This window comes from Hyaena hyaena, unplaced genomic scaffold (genome assembly GCF_003009895.1).
Source record: "Hyaena hyaena isolate Hyena2069 unplaced genomic scaffold, ASM300989v1 scaffold_105, whole genome shotgun sequence".
Classification (NCBI taxonomy): Eukaryota; Metazoa; Chordata; class Mammalia; order Carnivora; family Hyaenidae; genus Hyaena; species Hyaena hyaena.
Window position 1 is genome coordinate 2,478,675 of NW_024080737.1, and position 23,459 is coordinate 2,502,133.

Genomic DNA, 23,459 nt, shown 5'->3' on the forward strand with positions numbered 1-23,459 from the left:
AACTTCTCAGAACCTCAGTTCCTTCCTCTGTAAGTTGGAAGACATAAAAATTGCTCTCACATCCTCTTGTAAGTAAGGATCAAAATGATATATATGAAAGAGGTTAGCAGGGTACTTGGCACAATCTGTGCTTGGTATGTATTAGCTTTACTATTCGTCATCATCATTTTGTGTGCAAATGTCAACACACCATTGTGATACTGTGTTTTCACATGATTTCCTCAGTTTTTAGATTCATGACACATTAGTGCCCAATCATGACAGGACGTAATGAGCCGGGCCAGGACTCATGCCTCACCTCATCTCCCCACAATACTATTAAGAAGCCACTGTCTCTATGGCATGTGTTATGGACTGAACGTTTGTGTACCCCCAAAATTCACGTCTCAAAGATCTAGCCCTCAACGTAATGGGATTCGAGATTTGGAAGGTAGTTAGGTTAGATGAGGTCATGAGTGTGGGGCCCCATGATGGGAGTAGTAGCCTCATAAAACTAGGAGACCTTTCTCTCCCCACACACTCACGCGCAGAGGAAAGACTACAGGAGGATGTAGCAAGAAGTCTGCTGTTTATAAGCCAGGAAGAAAATCCTCACAAGGAACTGAATTGGCTGGCATGTTGATCTTGGATTTACCAGCACCCAAACCTGTGAGAAATAAACTCTGCTATGTAAGCCACCCAGTCTATGGTATTTTGTTAAGGCAGCCCAAGCTGACTAATACAACATGATAACCATTTGATGACCCCCCAAACTCTGCTTGGGGGAACTGAGTAGGTCTCCAGCATTTTGATGCAGAACATTCAAGAAAACTATGTACCAGAAATAAGAGATCAGTGTAGAAGTTGATCTTGCAAGCTTGAAACTTGACAAGGCAGTCCACACAGAATTTTAAATCTTCAAGTTCATTCTGCCCAAGGGGTTTGCAGTTAGCAAATAAATGGCCTCAGTGTTTGCTTTTCCCCTGTTCAGTATAAATAGGCCCTTTTTCTGGATGAGCAGTAATTTCCCTGGGTAGAATAACATATTCAACCTGCTTCTGAGGCATGCAAAATCTCTGCCTCACCTACAGGAAGAGAGCTGCAGATGATGAAGAAGGTGAGGGATCAGGCGGTTTCATACACATGTGTTTTTCCTATAAAGCAGCATATGGTTTTCAGGTTGATGTTGGCCAGATTAAATTGATCAGGTCTTTGCTTACTGAAAGTAAAAGAAATTTCTGGGCTATCTCAAGTGAAGTGGCAATCAGAGAGGTGATAGCCCTTCACTAAAAGAATACTAAGCACACAGATATATCTAGATGGATGGTGGGGTGTGGATGTATTTTTTTCTGCTAGGATGGGAATATGGCAAAGAAGACTGATGGATATGCATGATCATTTTCTATCCAGAAATGAGATACTAGTGCTATTCAAATAGGGATGGAAAATCTATCCTTCTAAGACAGCTCCCTGAATGATTGCAGCCCTTTATTCTGAAATGAAGTGTCAGGAACAAGCATCCAGGCCTCCTTTCCCCTATTCTTGATGGTCAGAAAAAAAGTGTAACTCTGGAGCTAAAGGCCATGCTGGTGAGGTCAAACATAGTATGTCAAGCAGTTCCCCCAATTCAATGCTGTGCACTTATCTGATGGGACACGTCCCTTCAAACAAATTGAGCCACTCACCCCAATACTCTGCATTTCCCCACCTGCTCACCAAGCTTTTGTTCGTGACCTTCCCCCACCTCCTCTCACTACCTGGTGAAACCCTACCACTTACCAAGGCTCAACATAAATGCTACCTTCTCCATGAAATCTACATGTCTCCCTTGCCAAAAACAATACCATCTTACTCTTAGCTCCCAGAATACTTCATTTGTTCTTCTATGCAACACTAGGTATATGCTTCCATACACTCTGTTATATATTACATCCCTTTCTTAGCCTGAAATGTCCTAGAGTCAGGAATTAACCTTACTCATCGCTTGTAGCATCTCATAGTAGGAACTCTATATTTATTAAGTAAATTAAGTTTTGTCTTAAATGTATCTCTCAAATGATCAAAGCTACAGCAACCCAAGCCATACAGAATTAAGGGCCAGTTGCACTACATAGCTCCAGGGGACCCCATTTTCATTGCCCACAGTGTAAGTGGTACCTAAAGTCATGCCGTGCAGCTACCCCTCAGAACATTCCATATGCACACTGACTTCAAAAATTTAGAATTCAGAATAACTTCTGCTGATAGATGGGTATCTTGGTGCTTCCCAACTACTCACTTGCAGGTATGAACATTGATATTGCTTTATACTTTTTCATGTTACTTTTAAATGTATCAGAATTAAGGATTGGATAGGGGGTGGGGATTGGCTTTCAGGACTAACAGAATGGGAGAAAAGGTAAAGCAAGAACCAAACAAAAAGGAGTACAATTTTGGAAGGCCCACCACAGAGATATGCCAGAATGTGTCAGCCCCTTGTCTGTCTTGCCCAGGCCTTCGAGCCACACCAAGGGAACTTGTTTTTACTCTGAAAGAAGGATCTTTATTGGTCACAGCTGTACCTCATCCATAATAGATAAGCCTGAAGACGAGGCAGGAGCCTAAACCTAGAAGCTGCTCCAAGAAATGATGAAAAACCATATGAAATAGCATATTGTTGTGATATGATCTCTCCCTTCAAATGTAATCAAGTTTATTCTAGGAGGACACCCCCTAAATTATATCTGCTTCCCAAGCCTGAGCCCTCACCATTGTTTCCAGTGTCATATGATCACCTTAAAGGGTTTCCTATGCCTCAACACACTGCACTTTGTAGAGGCAAAATCACACAACAGCTGTGGCTTCTGCCTTGTGAGCTCTGATCTAAAATTAAGAAGTAATTGTATTTATGCCCATTACAGATGTACTTTTGGTGCTATTATTATTAATCCTTGTTTCAAATAACAACCATTAAAGCCAGGAGGTTGAGAGCAGGGGTTGGTCAGCTTTTCCTATACAGGTTCAGATAGTAAGTATTTTATGGCTTATGGGTCCAACAGCAAAATTAAGGATATTATGCAGGCAACTTATCTAACAATTCAAAATGTAACCATTTTAAGATGTAAAAGAAGAAAAAAACAAAAAAAAAAAATCTTAAGTTTCAGTGCAGTGCAAAAACAGGTGCTAACCAGATTTGGTCCACCAGCCCTAACCTGCTAACCCTTAGGTTAGAGGGTTGATTCCCAAGCAATATGTATTTTTCCATGGAAACACAAGTTGTACTAGACACATCATTATTTCTGAAAGAAATAAAATACTGAAAGAAACCATTGTGATGTGTGTGCTTTGATATCTTTCCAGCAACACAATCTGCATTATGGAGCAGATAATTCCCTCAAAGCATAATATAGTGGATGGGACAGCCCACCCATGCCTATCGATGAGTCATAGAATCAAGGTATTCTGGGACAGAACCACAGGAGCTATTCAGGACCAGTAAACACTCTTTATCTTAGCATTGCTCTAACTCTTCATTCATATCAAAACTTTCTACAATAAAAGCACCATTGAATTAGCTTTTCCCCTTAAAAATATATAGTAATACACTTTTCAGGCAGGGAAAATGCTCTCCATTCTATTGAATACACAGAATAGAATAGATTTTTCTTATAAAATTCAAGGGAGACAAACACATCTACTATTTAACCCATTTAAAAAAAAAAAAAAAAAGGTATGTTATCATTCACACATCAGGACGCTGATATATGCTGATATTCCTGAAATGCTTTCCTCTTGAGTGACCAAATTCTACCTCTCTATGTTCATAATGCAAAATTACATCCTTGGTGGAGGGGAACCCTCTGAAGCTAAGATCTATTTACATTCCCTTCATTTACTTATTTAACAATCAAACACCAGAAATTTTATCATATTTCCTCATCCCACCTAAGTACGGATCAGATTTTCCACAGCTCTGGGGCCCCTTTGTAGCCCTCAACCACTGACCCATCTTTCAAACAGGACCTTGAAAAACATTTGCTGATTAGAATGTCCATTAAAACTGGTCCTCGTTTCTCTATTAGAAACAATAGCAAATTATTAACCATTATCTCACAAAAACTTTACTAGAGAACAGATCGCTAATCTTCACTCGTTAGAGAAACTGGATGATTCTCAAATCTGAGAGCCATACAAGCACCTTCAGGGGAAAAAGGACCCTTGGCACCTTTGCCAAAACAGAAACCCAGCCCTCTCCTCTTTGCTTGCTTTTCAAGAATTCCATGACTTCATTTATCTAAAAAAATTCCTCTAAATTTGTGTGTTAAGACTGCTGTTCTGGTAAATTTTATTCTTTGGGGCTTATGTGTTTAGCTTCAACTGGATTTCAAGACCCCAAGTCTGACCCACCTATTGTACCCTTATATCCAAGAGGACTGAAGATTGGTTCTTGAGTTACACAGGCTTAAGAGTTGTGAAGTAGAGCTTTTACCTGTGGTCTAGCACCTGTCCCTAAAAGAACAAAAGTTTTTCTTAGTCCTGCCTGGAGTAAATTAGAAACAACTGGAATGACTTCATCAATATGAATAAAAAGACTGTCCCTCATGGATGGGGTTTCCAACTCCTTTGTTAAATGGCAGTAAGGGCCCCAGGAATAAGATGAAATTTTCGACATCTTCTCTGCAAAGCGTCAAAGGGGTTAGCCTTCCTGGAACCCAGGACACAAGCTGAGTGCCAAAGGGTATCCAGGCAGATCCACATTATGAGTAAATGATTCTTAGAGAGATTGTGGTCTTCTTGCTTGCACACTGAAGTACCCACATCCATCTACCCACCCTGGGTAAAATCACTTTCCTTATAGACTTCTCAGAGAATATAGCACTATCTTTTGCTGGCACCATCTACTCAGGACTCTCCAGTGCAATAGCAGGCCACGTGGGCACCTGTTGGTCTACTGGTCTTTTCTCCTTTCCTGTCCATCCAGGGCATCTATAGTATTTTGAGGAATCCCTAGCTTGTATATGGTAAGTCTCATAGCTCCCTTCCTGATCTGGCCAATGAGCACCATTCTTAAAATAGTACCTGCTATTGGACTTCCTCGGGGCCCATCAGATGGACTAAAAACTCCCTTAGGGCATCCACTGATTATCAAGGGTGCTACTAAATGTCAGCTGATGGGATGAAGTTATGAGGATGCAAAAGGTGCTTCTTATACCTCCAAACAATGAAACCTTTTTAGAAATTAATTTCCAAACTAATGGAATATAGCAAAAAAAAAAAAAATGGGATTGCCATTTAATACATGTGCAGTTGCTACCGCTGTGACCTATCTGGTGTCAAAATATGACAGCAATAATCTTAGATCCTGCTGCACTTCCCCAGTTCCTACTAACGCAGATGAGCCACGCTCTTCAGTACCAGATAGTGAATTAGACTTTGGGGGCACAGAAGAGGTTAAGCCACAGGTCTCACTACTAACGAGCTAACAGACTGGGAATGAAACCGGGGACGGCAAAGAGATCACTACAATACAACATGACATTGGAATGTCTGGATCCTAGCAGGCAATCAACAGTTTGTTGCATACCGCTTTGCATGGTGCATGCCAGCAAACCCTTACTTGGCTAAGGCCTCCTGAGCCTTCAGCCATCAACTCGATAGTAATTTCCTCCAGGACTTCTTCCCTGATTGGCAAGATACCTAATAAGACTGATGCTCCTGAGGGACAAGGACTGGACCATCTTGTTTTTCCACTGCCCTCCACCCCAGAGCCCAGCACAGTGCTGGACACTGCCAAGCCACTTTCTGTGGAATGAGTGAATGAGAGAAAAAAACTCCAGAGAGGAGGCATCATTTGAATGAAGGCCTTCAAGGATGAGGAGGAACCAGCCAGGAGGAGAACATGAGAGTATGAAACAGGATACACGTCCAAGGCCTATACCACTGTGGTAGGTTCATGAGCAAAGGCACCCAGACAAACCGGGAGAGGGGATTGATCAGGCAGAGATTTACGTTAGAATAAGCATATAAAGAGCCTTGTATGCCAGGACTTTACCCTGGAGGCTACAGGGAATTTGCTGATTTCTGTAAATAAGACATAACAAAGTTAGCCTGTTTTATTTTTTTCCGAGTGATAGCCAACAGCAGTGTGGGAAGTGAACTGAAGGCTGCCTGGGTCTGGGCCAAACATTCCCAACGCCTTGTCCCCCACCCCCCTTGCTTTAAACTCAACCCCTGCTGTCTCTTTAATACCCCCCAATGAATATTTTACATTTTCTGGTGAACTTGCTATTATTTTGGTTGCAGCATAATGGGTTTTCATGTCATAGCCTCCCTCTGAGATCCTGGAATGGATTGCTCAGCCTCCTATATTCTTTGCATCTCCTATAATGAAGATTCTAACCAAGGAATGTGACCGGAACGCAGCCTCTCTGCTGGCAGGGGTTTTCTCATCCTTCATAGGAGGAAACCTCATGAAGCCTCCATCATATCAATCAGCAAAGCGGAATGGAAGCAGGCACATTTCCACTGGCTCGATTACAACTACCTGGCCCAACACCGACACCCATGTGCGCTGTGTCGCTAGGCCTGCTCATTTCCCACAGAACTGAAGACAGCTCTGCCACAGAAGTCATTCCAGCTCTAACAGCGGCTCCGTGGGTGAGCTGGTCTCCTGCCATCCTTCGGGGCTCCTCGGTGTTTGGGAGGTCGTTGTTATTGGGGCCCCTGCTCCAGCGTTTTTGATAGAAGCAGCCAATCCGCTTACATCAACACCTTCCCCAATTCCTTCCTGCGAGGAGTCTGCAACCCCTGCCTGCTGTTCCGTCTGAGTGTGTGCTTTGGAAAGAAACAGTGACAACATCGCCTTGAAAGGGAAACGAGAAAGAAAGAGTCCAGAACAGCAAGAAAAAAGAGAAAGGTGAGCTGGCCAAGATTTTAAAAGAGCCATAGCACCGGAAGTCACCCTATAGGCTTTGAGATAAAAACCATTTTTGTCTAATAAAAGGATTATTATGTAGTATTTATGCGTGGATTTACGGTTAAAAGACAGCAAACCTCCTTCTACTCCGTAGGAACCAAACACACACTTTCTCTTTGCAAACAAACAGAAAGGAGCATGGCTGATTTTACAGAAGCAGAGTGGGTTCAAACATTAGCATCCCAGCCCTCCGCCCTGCTGCCTACCTGTGCAACCAAGCGCAGCACCCCCAGCACCAGCCACTCACCCACATCCTGCTGTCCTGATGAGCCCACCCCTCCTTCAGTCCTGGAATTCCACCCTTAACATGCTGGAGCTTTACCTACTTTGGCGCTTTTGCAAAATGCCCTTGATAACCCACCTGTCCTCTCATTCTCTCATTAAAAAAAAAAAAAAAAAATCATGGCTCTTTCTGTTTTGTTGAGAAAACTCCTTGACCTTAGTACATTAAAAATAAGAGAATGTCCAGTAATAATATACAGGCCACCAAAACTAAAAGGATTTTATGGCATCCTTAATCTAAATAAAATTGGGGCAGGAAACATAAACATTTTTTCAGCCCCTTACAAATAAAAAAATCCAGCAACTCTTCCAATGCTTACAGGGTAGATAGCATCGGCAATTCTTTTTTTTTTTCCTTTGGCTTAATTTGGTCTTTTTTGTACTAATGAAAATTAGGCATTGAAAGTAATGCTGCTTTGTGTTTATAATAAAACCTCATTAATTCAGATGCAACTAATTTATAATTTGTGATAATTTTACCACAACAAAGCTGAATTTGCCAATGTGCAATATATGATTTTGCTAAGCAAATTAATAGTTGAAATCAAATTTTAGAAAGAGTATTTAACTTCCCCAAACAAATTATCCCTAAGGACATTATTAGTAAGTATTTGCATGCAGAAAAAGGAAAATTAAGATTCATTTGTGGTTACAGCTCCACTGTTTCTTTCCTTATCTAAAGCCCTTGGATACAGATGAGTTTCAGAACTCAGAATTTTTCACATTTTAGAAAGTTAATAAAGTGTGCATATCATAAACTATAATACACCCTGACAAGGGTCTGAGGCAGTACCCTGTAATCAAAATGCATGAATATTTACACTAAATAAGGTAAAGAATATACATAGCCTTACATAACTTCAGGTCAGCTGGTTCTATCAGATTAGTTCATATGGGATCAGTTTTTGCCAATAAATCAGTGAAGGAAAGGATTTCCACTTTCTAGAGTTCTGAGGTGTCCAAGCTGTGAATGTAGGCCCAATCTGTGCTGAATTATCTCTTCACAAAAGAAACAGCACTCTGGTTTATGAATCTGAGATCACTGCTCAAAGGACAACTTTGAGAATAACACTGTGATGATTCCAATAGCTGAAGTTTTCCTTCTCTCAACCAGCCTTCCCATCAGATGGACCATCTCAGAGGTCACTTAACCTGCATATAACAACTGAGAGCTAAAGAAATCTTTGTGAATCTTCAAAGTAGGTCGGGACTTATGCATTGCATTCAGAAACCCGACTGCCTCCTGAGATGACCACAACTATGCTGAAAAAGCCAAGTCCCAGTGCCCAAAATAGGCCTCACACGCCACAAGCATTTGTCACAAGTGGATAACCCCACACTATCTCTATTCTTACAACCTTGGACTACTTTCTCATGAAGAACTACTAAAGATCTCTGTCCACAGACAAGGCTGATCTGATCTTTATAAAACTGCAATACCTAATCAGACGAAAATCAAACTCAACCATCCAACATCCCCTGGAAAGATTTTTTTTAAGTGATAGATTAAATAGACATTAGAACAAAGCTTCAGGATAGAATTTCCTCTCAGTCCAACAAGGAAAAGTAGATAGGAATTCACACCACACTCCATTAGTTATGAACTAAGGGCCTCCTGAAGTCCAGTCTTTATATTTACACTGCTTTTCCTGTTGGTTTACCTATCCAACAAACTTCTCAGCACCAAAAAGAATTGAGCTGAATATAAAGTTATGACAAAGAGCTAATGTTTCTTTCTCTTGAACAGGTTCCTACTGATTATTTGGAAAAGAGGCTTGTAGAAATTATTTGGTGTATGTTACTTATTTGTTTATCCATTCCCTTTGGGTTTCCAATTTTATATTCTGGACATGCCAGTAGGCATCATTTCATGTGAATTTTTAATCTGGTTTTTTTTTAAATTGTGCAGAGATTTTTCAATAACCTGTTCTTGGTAAGTGAGTTTTCCCCTTTCAGGTATGTCCTTGTCAAATACCATTCTTCTAGAAACCTTGGGAAAATATTTACTTTATTGTTTTTTTCTTCACTGGCAACACAGTTGTAACCTTAAAATAATTTGTTTAATGTCAGTTTTTAAAGGATCAGAGATTACACTAGAAATTTTCATAAAACCGGGAATCCAGAGACTATTTTTCCCTTATTGTCCATGTGTATATATCAGCCCTAATTCACCAGTGGAACTGGAGGTCATTATTTCTGAATTTGCACATTAAAAATAACATCTAACCATAAGGGAATATCTTTAAACCACAAATGCCAGAAATAACAATTGTATTAAACTGCATTTCATGAATACATAATAAAGTTCAATTTACCACTATTTATCACGTTACTTAAATTAAATCTATAATGGAAAAGAGATTTAGTTCTGTTTTGAAAATAACAAATTCCTTTATGCCAATTGCACAGGATTTATATTAGCTCCAATACATCCATGTCAATTTTTTTTATTTTTTGCTTAATCACTATTGCTTTCTATTGTTGGTATCCTAGGGGACAATTCACATCCTTTCATGTATTTTTTAAAGCTTAAAGAGATACATACACATATAATACATTAAAAACTACTGTAATTCGTTTTATTTATTTATAAAATCTGAGACTTTAAAAAAAATGACATTGTAATTCACCCAAATATTCTCACTCCCTCATAAATCCTCCAACTTATATTTGTATACTTCATTGGAGTTTTGAAAGTTGCCTGAAGTTGCTAGAAAAAGCCACAGTGAATGCAGACAGCAGTATTTTCAGAGCTAATATTTGTGCTGTACCACATACATTCATATGTGGAGAACCAAAGAAATACACCCAAAAAATTCAAGATCAACACACACCCATTTTCAACTACCTGCATATCTTGGCAGAGGAAAAGTCAAGAAAATGCTGAGAGGACCTGAATTCATCAAGTTGTTAGATATTCTTGAGGAAAACAGAATGCACTGTTAATCGTATATTGAATTCATTAATACTCTTGATATGAATTTATTCAATAGTTTCAATATGGCCAAGCCTATCCCACTGTGTCTCTGTCTTGGGAAATGGTCCCATTATCTACCCAACCACCTAGACCAGAAATCTGTGACTTGGAATCCCTTTCTTCCCTCATTCAGTTACCAAGACAAGACCTACCCATTCTATTCCATGGCATCTGTCCAACCTACCTCATCCCCTCCTCCTCACATTCTGTATCTGCCTAATTATCACCTCTCATGGCCTCTTTCCTGGGCTGGTGCATTGGTCTCCTAACTGATATCCTAAGTGTCAAGCTTGGACTCCTTCTAATGATCCTTCATGTTGCTGTCAGAGTTCCTACTCTTAAAGAAAAAGAAAAAAAAAAAGCAAATATGACAGTAAGACTCCCTTGCTTAAATACTGTCACCAGCTAAACAAAGTACAAATTTTAACATGGCTTCTCAGGTCCTCTATAATCTTTCTCCTGCCTTGGTCTCCAGCTTTATCTCTCACCAAATTTTCCTCAGAATGACTCCAGGCCTCACCAGCCTATAAGCCACTGGCTCAGATGAAATCCTTTCTAGACATTCTCCCTCTAAGTACCCACACTATGCATTTGTCAGGGGTCAGCTCAAGTCTAACACCTCCCAAAATCTTTCCTGGTTCCCTTCTTGCTCCAAATAAGTAGACTTAGCCCTCTTCATTAAACTGTCACTTCCCATGCATACTTCTAATCCAATATCTGGTCATTTTTATTGTACTTATTTGCTTACACATCTTTCTCTTCTTGTGTGGAAATCCTTGTGAACAGAGGCTGTGACTGATTTATCATTATATCCCCTGTACTGAGCATAGTTCGTGGCATGTAGTAAATGTTTAATCCACAGTTATTTAACAATTCAGGAGAATCTGCCATCTATGTCCATTATTGACTCTAAGTACCCCTTATGCTAAGACAGGAAGCTTTTCTGGTAGGAACAGGCTAACTGTGGAATACCCTCTAACACCCCTAAAGTATGAACATCATATCTAAAACCCAAGTCAAAAGCATTTCCTTTGGTGGCATATAATGACCACCTTTTTGTTGTGGCATTATCTTGAAAATGTACAGTTACTACTTAGTACTTATCAGGTGGCAGGTTTATCACCAGAGCAAGCTCAAAAAATTCTTGAAGAAACAGCTTCCCAGCAGCTAACTTCTCTAAAGTCTCCTTTAAATACCAGATGAGGCTGGCTGACTCAGCACTTCCAGTAACACCCTGTTCTTCAAATGAACGCTGTGGCAGACAGTTATCACCACTGACAGGAGTCTGGAACTTGTGTCTGTCCTGTCCAGAGGGGACATCAATGGTTTACATGAGGGCAAGGGAAGCTTCCCATCCTATCACAGCCATGTGACACATGAGGAGCATCTGAACAGGGTAGGAAGTTAGGCACAAAACACTGAGAAGATTGCCTAGGCTCTGCCATGACCACATTGAGATGGGGAAAGCAAGCTCAGAAGACAGTGGCCATATTTTCCAAATCCAAACTCAAAATATCTATTATGTAAATAGAAATGTACACTGGGAGATAATAAAACCAAATATTTAGTCAGGAAATATGGGCAACATGATACAGAGAGCTTAGAAATAAATAAAACTAAAATTGTCCTTAGAAAGATGATTCTCTTCACCATACACTCCCAAGAAAAAGAAAATGAGAAAAGATTATAGTAAAGAGACTATATTCAAATTAGATTGTACTCTGAACCAGACAAGGAAGGCAAGTCTTAAACCAAGTATTTTTCATCTCAGAGCCCACGTTTCACAAAAATATAAAGAAAGAAATTACTGCATAGTATGCTTGGTCCAACCAGTGTTTGTTTGTTTGTTTGCTTGTTTGTTTGTTTGTTTTGAGAGAGAGTGCATGAGCTGGGGGGTGGCAGAGAGAGAGAGAATGCCAAGCAGGCTCCACACTGTCAGTACAGAGCTCCATGTGGGGCTTGAACCCACAAACCGTGAGATCATGACCTGAGCCAAAATCAAGAGTCAGACACTTAGCTGACTGAGCCACCCAGTGCTCCTGGTCAAGTATTAAAATCGTTGTAACTAAATAAGACTTTTTCCAAAAGGAAGCAAGCAGAAAGCCAGACTTATTAACCGAAACTTTCTTGAGCACAGAAAAACCTACTCAAATCTGCAAAACGGAAACTAAAAGAGAAAAAACTGATATAAATTCTCTTCTTATAGTCCAGTATTCACATGATTCAGGCATAAAAAAGGTCGGACACATTAGCTGTAAGTGCTACCTAATTTATATTAAGCAAATGTATCTTCTTCCTAGAAATAAATATTCACTCAGCAGGCTGCTTTCTCACCTCAAGGGTGAAACTCAATGGCAGGTTTCAAGATAGCTTTGACATGAACTTGTGTATCAGAAAAGTAAAGAAATACCACTATAATCACATTTAATCCTTTAAAGCTGTGATTGAGAAGTGGCATTTGGATAGGATTTAAACTTGGCTTTGGTCATGAAAAAATGAAACCAACTCCGGTTTTCTCCCAGCCTTATTTTTTTCTCATTAGTTAGATGTCATATAGGAAATGAAATTATTATAAACATATTTAACTTGTTTAAGGAACTTTAAAGACATAACTTACAATCAGTAAGTTTCAAAATTCAATAAATCCTCTCACTTATTAGTTACAGAATATAGTTGCATTTAACCTAATAAACTTAAAAACATGGCTTTAAGGAATATACTTTCTTGGCAAGAATTAAATTGGCTTGAATAATTTACATTGTTTTAAATTTAGACAGAACTGTGTATTGACTCATGATTACAATACATAAACTGTTCCCATGAAATGGTCTGAATTAACCTCCATGCTATTTATATAAACAGCACATATCATTGCGTGCATTGCAGTCTACTAGATGGGATTTTTCTAAATTGGTAAATTAAGCTTGTAATTTAATCCTTAGCTAAATAAGAAAAGTTTAGTATTTCATTGTATTCTAAATGATAGGAGATCATTGCTTCTATATGTTTTAATACACCAGAAGTAGTTGTTAATATCTAAAGTTAATGCAAAATAATACAGTATTTGAGAGTATACTTATAAAACGTATCCAATGAAACCAAAGGCAGCTGAACTTCAGATGAAGTGATGACTACCTGCTTAGTTCATAGTTATATGTAATCTATGACTTGGGCTCCAACTCTTCCTGACCTTACTGCTTATAGAGGTATCCAACAATAACTCTCACCCTGAAAACTAATAAAGACAGAGCTATTATATAATTCTCACCTGTCAATCAGGTCAAACATTCTCACACTGTTAGCAGCCATTTGTTATCTAATCATGGGGTATCTACACCAACTTAAAATAAGATAAAAATATTCAGGATTAGGAGGGGCCAAGATGGCAGAACAGCATGGAAGTTTTTTGCAACTCTCGTCCCTGAAATGCAGCCAGATCAACCCTAAACCATCCTGCACACCTAGAAAACTAACTGAAGTTTAACACAACAATCTGCACAACCTGAACCAGAGAACTCAGCAGGTATGCAGCATGGAGTACTCCCCAGGTACTCTGGGGGAGAAAGCAGAGGACAGAGAGCTGTTTTTACTTGCAGAGAGAGGATGGAGATGGGGGAGAGTATGGAAAGCGTCTCCCCACCCCACCCAAAAGCAGCTGGAAAGAAAAGAAAGAGTACACAAGGGACTGAACAAAAAAGGGAGAAAGGAGAATGGAGAGGGTTTAAATTCCATTAAGACTCTATAAACAGGGGGAACACAGAGTCTGAAACTCCACAGCTTGATACCTGGCTGTGCTCTGGTGAGAAGGGCGAATCCCCAGGAGTGAGGTCCGGGGGTCCTTGGGCCACATGGGTAGAGGCTGTTCCCCTGTTGGGAGGTTTCCCCACAGGCAAAGGACTCAGCAGATCCTGAAGAACAATCACATTCGCTGGTGCTGGAACAAGGTTGTTAAGGATAAAGGCTGGTGCCAGGTGTGTGTTGTGATTTTCCATAATCCCCGAAAAGCTGCTAGTATATGATTGCATGAATTTTTCTGGGGCGGGCTGGCATCAAGCCGCAGTCTCTGGGCATCAGCAGCAGCCCCATTCCATGAACATTCCTGAGTACGGCCAGCCCCTGGCCATTGCTTGGTGAGAGCCTCCCTCAGAAGGGCAGAATGGGTCAAAGCCACAGTCCCCCAGAAGTAAGGGGTCTGGAAAAACAGTCATATCTGAGATAAAACTCAGGAAGGAAGTAGGGCCTGGCAACCTGACAGCTTGGTCACAGACAGTGTAAAAGGAGAAGTGGACAAAAACATGAGACAAAGCACAGGTGTGTGATTGCTGACTGGGGAGAACAGACTTCCTAAACTTGAGACTGAGTAGCTGGGTGACGCCATTTTCACCCCTCCTGCGCATGCGCATATACACCTACAGGTGCCACAACAATCCACCCCAGTAAGCTAAGCAGTGCCATCTAGTGGAGAACGGAGCCATTACACTAATCTCTGCCCTACTGGGCCAACCTTGCTCTTTGAGAACAACACAAGTCTCTCAGCCTGCTTTGTTTATGGACTATAAAGTGCTTCATAGTTCTACTTCTAGGGGAAACCAATGTAATTTAAATCATACTTCAGCTATTTACGGACTATAAAGTGCTTTATACTTGGAGTTCTAGGGGAAACCGATATAATTTCAATCATAATTCGGTCTGTTTGCTGGTCTACCTATTCAATTTCTTTTCTTATTCTTGAATACATAAATAGAAAAACAATTATTTTTATTCTCCATTTCTATAAAAAATAATTTTCTTTAATTTTTTTCTATTATATTTTTTACTTTTTTGTAAATTTTTCAAACTATTTTTTTACTTGCATCATTTCAGTTTATTCTATTTCATTGCATTCATTTTTTCACATTTGCAAACATTTTCTTTTTTTCTTTTCTTTTCTTATCCTTCCTCTTTTTCTCTATCAAGCTCCTTTCAACATCTATACCAGAACACACCTAGGAACTAGTATCCTTTACTTGATTTCTGTGTGTGTGTTGTTTTTCATTTTAAGTTTTTTACATTATTAATTCCTTTTTTCCTTCAAAATCCAAAGTGGGATTTATACTTGAGATGCAGGGCTGGTTCAATATCCACAAAACAATATATGTGACTCATCACATCAATAAAATAAAGGACATAAAGCACACGATCCCCTCAATAGATGCAGAGAAAGCATTTGACAAAATACAGCATCCTTTCTTGATAAGAACTCTCAAGAAAGTAGGGAAAGAAGGATCATACCTCAAGATCATAAAAGCCATATATGAAAGACCCAATGCTAATATCATCCTCAATGGGGAAAAACCGAGAGCTTTCCTCCTAAGGTCAGGAAGAAGATAGGAATGTCCACTCTCACCACTGTTATTCAACATAGTATTAGAAGTCTTAGCCTCAGCAATCAGATAACACAAAAAAAGAAAAGATATCCAAATCAGCCAGGAGGAGATCAAACTTTCACTCTTCGCAGATGACATGATACTCTATATGGAAAACCCAAAAGATTCCACTAAAAAACTGCTAGAACTGACCCATGAATTCAGCAAAGTGGCAGAATATAAAATCAATGCACAGAATTTGGTTGCATTCTTATACACCAAGAATAAAGCAACAGAAGGAAAAAGCAAGAAATCAATTTCATTTATAATTACAGCAAAACCCATAAGATACCTAGGAATAAATCTAAACAAAGAGGTGAAAAAACTATATACTGAAAACTATAGAAAGCTTATGACAGACGGGGATATTCACCACTATACTAATGAGGAAGACAAAACTATAGAAAGCTTCTGAAAGAAATTGAAAAAGACACACACACAAAAGGAAAAATATTATATGCTCCTGGATAGAAATAATATTGTTAAAATATCAATACTACCCAAAGCAATCTACATATTCAATGTAATCCCTATCAAAATAACACCAGCATTCTCCACAGAGCTAGAACAAATAACCCTAAAATGTGTAAGGAACCAGAAAAGACCCAGATAGCCAAAGCAATCTTGAAAAAGAACACCAAAGCTGGAAGCATCACAATCCCAGACTACAACATGTATTAACAAAGTTGTAATCATTAAGACAGTATGGTACTGGCACAACAACAGACACTCAGATTAATGGAACAGAATAGAGAACCCAGAAATGGACCCAGAAACTTATCAACTAATCTTTGACAAAGCAGGAAAGAATATCTAATGGAATTAAGACAGTCTCTTCAGCAAATGATGCTAGGAAAACTAGACCGCAACATGCAAAAAATGAACCTGGACCACTTTCTCACACCATACACAAAAATAAACTCAAAATGGTTGAAAGACCTAAACGTAAGACAGGAAGCCATCTAAATCCTAGAGGAGAAATCAGGCAAGAACCTCTTTGATCTCGGCCACAGCAACTTCTTACTCAACATGTCTCCGGAGGCAAGGGAAACAAAAGCAAAAATGAACTATTGGGGCATCATCAAAATAAAAAGCTTCCGCACAACAAAAGAACCAATCAGCAAAACTAAAAGGCAACTGACAGAATGTGAAACAATATTTGCAAACGACATATCAGATAAAGGATTGGTATCCAAAAGCCATAAAGAACTTATGAAACTCAACACCCAAAAAACAAATAATCCAGTGAACAAATGGGCAAAAGACATGAATAGACACTTCTCCAAAGAAGACATCCAGATGGCCAACCGTTGCATGAAAAAATGCTGAACATCACTCATTGTCAGGGAAATACAAATTAGAAAGACAAGTAGATACCATCTCCTACCTATCAGAACGGCTAACATTAACAACTCAGGCAACAACAGATGTTGGTGAGGATGCAGAGAAAGAGGATCTTTTTTGCACTGGTGGTGGGAATGCAAACTGGTGCATCCACTCTGGAAAACAGTATGGAGGTTCCTCAAAAAAATTAAAAATAGAACTATCCTATGACTCAGCAATTGCACTACTAGGTATTTATCCAAGGGATATAGGTATGCTGTTTTGAAGTGGCACATTCACCTCAATGTTTATAGCAGCACTATAAACAACAGCCAAAGTATGGAAAGAGCCCCAATGTCCATCTTTTATATTCTAGTAGAAATAACATATATAAAACTTCTATCACAAAGTCTAGAACATCAGAGTTACTTGGTAGTGTCCTTAGCAACATTTTATTCCTACATTATCTGAGACAAGGAGATTCAGAGGACACCAGCCTCTACTAAGGATAGGCTCAGCTCCCTGATCCTGAGCTTGTTAGGAAAATTTTCCAGATATCAAGTTAGGCTATCAATCTGGAGTCAAGAACTCAGAGGTCAAGATTTAGAGAGCAATTGAAGCAGCAAAACAGAAAGTCAAGTAAGGACTCTAAGAGATGACAATCACTTTGTCGAATCAATCGCAGGCATCTTAAGCTTAATAGGTAAAGTTAAGGTCAGGAATAACAGAAATCAGAACATGGATGATAAAGGAAGCTGCTGAAACCAATGGAATCAAAGAAGTAGAATAAGACCAGAAAAAGTAGAGAAGCCATGGACATTTATACTCACATTTGGTTCACACACTAACCCAATGTTGTCAGAATGCTCTGTATCCCCACAGATCCTAATGACTTCATTTTATAGTGGAAGAACTGATATGTATATGTAGATACTGTCAGCAATTTTTCAGAGACTCTACTTATAATCAGTTTTGGAAATGGAATTTATACTTAGGTGTTTTTCCAAGAATAATCTAAGATGACTGAAAAAACTATCCCAACACTGAAAGAAATAACATTTTCTATGATTTTGCTTTATATTTTCCTTTATTACTGCAGGGTAAGACTGGGGGGGGGGGAGAGAGAGAGAGAGAGAGAGAGAAAGAAAGAAAGAAAGAAAGAAAGAAAGAAAGAAAGAAAGAAAGGAAGGAAGGAAGGAAGGAAGGAAGGAAGGAAGCAGGAGAAGGAGAAGAAGAAGGAGGAGGAGAAAGGGAAAGAAAGAAAGAAAGAAAGAAAAGAAAGAAAAGAAAGAAAGAAAGAAAGAAAGAAAGAAAGAAAGAAAGAAAGAAAGAAGGGAAGGAAGGAAGGAAGGAAGGAAGGAAGCAGGAGAAGGAGAAGAAGAAGGAGGAGGAGAAAGGGAAAGAAAGAAAGAAAGAAAGAAAAGAAAGAAAAGAAAGAAAGAAAGAAAGAAAGAAAGAAAGAAAGAAAGAAAGAAAGAAGGAAGGAAGGAAGGAAGGAAGGAAGGAAGGAAGGAAGGAAGGAAGGAAGAAAGAGGAAAAGACAAGAATAGGATGAATAGTACCAGTCTCATCCTGATGTGATGATCAATGGCCAAACTTGACTTTTTTCCCTCATCAGCAATGTCTCAGCTATATCTGGCTGGTCCAAAGGGAGAAAACAACTTTCATCAAACCTTTGAGAGAAACAGGAATGTGCCATAAGCTTCCAGGTACATTTTTAGTAAGGAGTCAGAATTAGGATCCAGAAAATGCTTTAATTGAATACAATCTGAAATAATTCCAGAGGCATATACAGATATGATTTTAATATGAAAAATGAAAAATAGTTCCACCTGAAGTTCACTATTTTGAATATCGTCAGAAGGCATTTCCTGGGTGAATAATTATAAGAGGATCCATTGGAAGCAACAACTCTCTTGATTCATTTCTTAGTGTCCCATTGTTTACACAGTCTGTGTAACTAAGAAAGAACCTGGAATCATTTCTAAGTTAGACTTGATGAGAAAGAAGGCATGGAAAGCTCTTCTTTTTAAACTGAGGAGGGGGGGGCGGGTATTGCATACAAATAACCAAAAGAGAAATAAAAAATGGCACTGAAGAATACATGAGACTTCTGAGCAACATAGGGATTTTCTGAATTGTTAATCTAATTGTATATTTTCCCTTAACTTCTTATGGAATAAGCTTCCAATTTTGAGTTCCATCTGTAAAGTAATAGAAATTATCTACTTATAGGAACCAAGAGAAGGGAATTTCCTGGTACGGCAATCTGGTACCTCATTATCTGGTGAAAAATGTCTACATATTCAGGATTATGAATGTCACTAATACATCTAAAATCAGCACGTGTCAGTCATCAATATTCATATTGCTCAAACAAAACAGCACATACTGTAGCTGCTCATAAATCTGGCAGAAATGGTCGGGGGGGAAGAAAAGGGAAAAGTGGAGAGATAAAGAAAGAAAGAGCGAAAGAGCTCAGGGATATATTGAACACAAGAGGGGTCTCCATTCATTCAGTCTAACATCTGCTCAGCCTGAAGTGGAACCACCTGTTATTTTATTAAATTGTAGAATTAATTTATGTGGAAATAAGAGAGGAGGGAGAAAGGCAGCTTTAATTCATACCAAAAGAATACATACATATATACATATACAAACATATATATACCCTCTACTTATTCTAACCATCTGAAAAAAAAAAAGCCTTTCATGGGCCTGATCAGTGTCATGAACAACTAGCATCATTATGTAATTAATTGAAGAAATGAAATGTTTCCCTTGACTGTTATATAGGCATACTGCCTGTGATATATTCATCAGCTATTTCTTTGGTCCTCCATGAAGAAAAGCCCAGTGGTACCTCCCTCAGCAATTCCCCAGCAGCAGCTGCAGGAAAATGAGCAAAGAGATTCCATGAGGGTTTTAGCAATACCAAGGAAGGTCTTACCTTCTTAACATCCTTCCATTTATCCAAGTTTGTGAGGGATATTTTCATCCCTCCCCAGCAGAGCAGATGAGAATAATATGGCTTCAGCTAAGGAATCATAAGAGACCTGGCTCTGAGTAATGCAGAAGTCTCCATTAACCTCTCTGCCTCCTTTAATGAAAGACATACTGCTTTGCTTCCTCCAATAGTCTCAGATCTCAGGATCTCAAATTTGCTGAATTAGAGTGATGGATATTATATCTACAGTTGATTTCCTCCTACGTTTGCCAAGAATGTCAGATGGTCATTGAAAAGCACAAATATGAAAAGAGATTAGAAGGACTATATAAGCTTCTCTATGAGGGTAGACAGATATTTCCTAGTATCTTGCACATGCCAGCATGTCATTTTTGCCTTTTTATAGCCTGTGGACTGGTTATCTAAGTTGATCAAGATTACTTGGGGCAGTGTATATGACAGCCTTTCCCAAGGTTTGTTTACCAACTATGATCACTAAGGATGTTAGGGGAGGGGGAGGAGTGAGATTTCTTTCTGAGTTACATTTTATTGTTTACTCGAATAATTAATGCTGTCCTCTTCCAAAGACAATGTTTTTCATGTAGCCTAAACCTTAAGAGGCGACTTCCTTATGCAGTGCTTTTTGTATAATTAAGGTTCATAAACTTCCTTGGGTGAAAATGAGAAAAGAGTATTTCAACTTGCATCTTTTTTGTCTCTTGAAAACGTTACCCAAAAAATTGAGGCCAACTTTCCATAAAGCTTTTTATAAAATGCCATGGAAAAGCCAGTTTTCCCTGGAGACTTATCCAATTACACGGACAGTGTGGTCTTTCCCCTAAGAGAAAGGAGCATTCAAAATTGTGTTTTTCTGATCATGGCAGTGAGTGTAAAGAGTGAAATCTAAGAAATTCAATTATCTCCCTAGGTGTCACTCAGCTTTGGGATTAATATAATTGGCTATAAATAATACCAGTATCTTTCAGGCAGAAACTCTACGGGTTTCATTATAACCCCCTTGCCACTGAGTTGCTAACAACTGGGCTTGCATGTGGATGAGCTGGGGTTGCACTTGCAAAGAGATCACTTTGCCAACCACTGGTTTTCCTCATTTTCATGGTCTTCTTTACATATTTTAATTAACATCCCCAATGTAACATTTTAAACATGTATTGCCTTTTCAACACACACCAAAATGACCTTTTAAAGTAATGGTTTAAAAATCCAAAGCAATGCCTGATTACCAACTCAGTGCCATATGACATAACTTTTCTCTTTTTCATGCTCCTGAAATTAATGGAATTCTACAATAGCAGAAGATATGAATAGGAATCACTGATGGAATCAAATTCAAATTCCCAAAGGACCACTCTAGTGGCCCACTCTGACTTTGTCTGTGTGGGGATTTCCCTTGACCACACCCCAGCAAAGATTTCCTAGTTGTAAAATGGCAAAAACCATGGCTCTCTACTTTATTGATTGCACATAGTAGGCAATGAAATTTGTTGATTTTATCCTAATTAAACCTTTTGAAAGCTGAAGCATGTTGATAGAATGTTTGAATAGTGCCACGAAGGATGAGGGTTTTGTAACCATGCCCACATGGATGGGCAAACCCAGATGTATTTCGAAGTTATCCAGTGTTCCAAAGTTTTTCAAATGTTTTCAGTTTAACCAAATCCTAAACACATTGTGCCAAGTACTATTTTCCTTTAAGTCTCAAACCCATGTGAATTTTAAGGGAAATTAAATCCACATGTTTCTGATTCATTTTTACTTAAATCATTAAAATGCTGTTTTGGATGAGCCATTTAACTTCCAAAAAGCTTTTCTTCACAAACTCTTTTACGCCTTTCTGGTGTGGGGTCAAAAGCAGGAAGTCAAACTTTGACAATGATAAATTAATTGTGACATCAAACACTGCAAATCCAAACCCTAGCATTCTAACAATACTTCAGCCATTGACAAGTTCATTTTCCTAATTTTCTGTCAGGAAATGCTTGTAATGTTCTTCATTTTGCCAGCATAACCTAAGAAGCAAACATCTCACCTATAAGCACAATAGCACATAGAATTCAAATCTGGGATTTTATAGTCTTTGCAAAAAGAACAGCATCATTTTGCAGCTCTGCTAGATTTCGACTGTCTTACCCACGGAAAAGTTAGAAAATATACGCAGGATTCTTCCTGCTTCATCCAAACTTAGTTATCCTGAGAAATAGGGTCTTATAAATGTCATGCAAAGCCTGATGTATGTAAATACCCAGGACATTGCAGTAAAAACAGTCATCACATCATGAGTTTCATTTCATCCTTCTCTTGATTTCCTAGTTCACATGAAGGCCCTCTCTGTATGTATTTCACTCTCCAACAGCTCTCATTCCTCCCCATTATCTTTAATTTCAAATTTCCATAAGGCTTCCCCATGTTTTGGAAAAAAGAGAGGAAAGAAACCCTTGGCCCAGGTGTCTCCTCCCTCTGCCTATCTTCCTGTATCATTCCTTCTTTCCACTTCTGAATTTCTAAAGCTCTATCTCACGGACCAGTCACTCCCTACCACCAACTGTCTCCTTAACTTCTTGGTGGGAATGATCAGATCTACATTTTGGTCTTGATCTTGAATTCTTAGACAATCCCATTTGGATATCTCTCCACCATTGCATATGCAATTTGATGAATATTTAACCAGAATTCACTCCCTGCTGCTGACTTTCCCATTTCTGTAACTGGTCCTTAACTTGAAACTAATTTTGTCACATTTCCAGTCAGTAATCAATTTTGTGGCAATTCAGCATGATAATGAACCTTGCATTCTCCCCTTCCTTTCTTTTTGTTTCCATCACTCTGCCCTTCACCACCTAATACATATGCCTACTAAATGATTGGTTTCTCTCTAGATTTTCCCCAATTCCAGGCTATCTTTGGCCAACAGAAAAATCTTTTTGAAATACTATCTTGCTGATTTTACTTCCCACTTGAAAACTTCACTGGCTTCTCACTTTCAAAAGAACAAAGTCTAAACCCCTTAACAGTGTATACATAAAGTAGTTTAAAACTGGTTTTAAAATCTGGTTTTAACCTAAATTTTCATGAATTCTGTCTTCTAGGCCAACTGATCAACTAATGTCCCTGAAATATAATTTGCCCCCCCCACCTTGCCTTCCCTTCATTCTATTCCCAAATCTTCCCTATCCAGTGAGATCCAGCTCTCATCTGTCCTCATCCAAGAGCCTTTCTCAGATCAAGCTTTGCCTGTCAGAAAGTTCTCCCTTCGTTTATACTCATAGCTCTTATTTTTTTCTACTATAATAATATGTTTTGCCATACTTTTTTGGAGTTCCATGAAACTTACCCTTTTCACGTCATTATAACTTTTATCTTAACTACCCTTTAAACTCCTTAAAGGTAGGGACCATCTCTTGCTCGCATGTTTTAATTGCTATTTTATTGAGTAGTTAGACGATTGATAGCAAAGAAACAATATTAGGAATCCGCTTTAAAATGAAAAAGCTATCACTTTCAAGTCTTTTAAATATGCACAGATGCTTTAGCAATTGCCTTAGATATACCTCAGCACTGTAAACCTTTAGC